This window comes from Hipposideros armiger, unplaced genomic scaffold (genome assembly GCF_001890085.2).
Source record: "Hipposideros armiger isolate ML-2016 unplaced genomic scaffold, ASM189008v1 scaffold_1266, whole genome shotgun sequence".
Taxonomy (NCBI): domain Eukaryota; kingdom Metazoa; phylum Chordata; class Mammalia; order Chiroptera; family Hipposideridae; genus Hipposideros; species Hipposideros armiger.
In genome coordinates this window covers 1-834 of record NW_017732616.1, presented here as the reverse complement: position 1 = coordinate 834, position 834 = coordinate 1, and positions in this window count along the sequence as shown.

The following is an 834-nucleotide window of genomic DNA, read 5'->3' as shown; positions in this document are numbered from 1 at the left end:
CATAAACTTTATGCAACTTTTCACAAGCTTGACGTGCGCTCTTCCCTTTATGGAAGTAAAACAGTAAAACATGGCAAAAGTGCACAGTTTGGTCTTCCATCTTCAACTTGTTGTAAAATCTCCCAAACTCAACCAAATTGCTCAGTTTTTTTTTCAGACTGAAGCTAGAACTGCTAGCTCTCAAATGACATAGCAATAACATAGATGAGAATGACTAGTACTTCCAAAAATGAACTGGTGCCATCTGTTGCAAACATGCATCATGACCTTTCCAACAACTCAATACAAGCAAAACCAATGCTTAAGTTGGGGTTCCTTGAGTTTTCACCAGGGCCAGTCGCAGGGTGCCTGGACTTCAGAGTCACACAGTATTAGACTTGGACCCAAATCTCCCAAATGAGGTTTCAAACACTATCATATTGGGTATGTTAAAAGCATTAATTTGTTTTATGTAAATCTTTTTTTAAACAGAATTTTAAATTTTATTTCATTTCTGAGTTCACAAAACTTCAAAATCCAAAAGGTATAAACGTCTCCACCCTCTGTCTCCAGACAACAATTCTCCATCTTAGAAACAACCAATATTAAAAGTTTCTTGTGTTTCTTTTTAGAAATAATCTATCAGTATACAAGCAAATATGTGTATATATATTTTCTTACCCTTCCTTCTTATTTCCTAACCTCCCACTACCTGTTTTTTTCACACAATTGATAGCCTTTTTCACTTTATAGTACACGTATATCATGGCAATCTTTCCTTAGCCGTATAAACAGTATGTTCCTTTTTAAAGGCTGCATGGTATTCCATTGTATAGTGGACCATAATTTATTTCA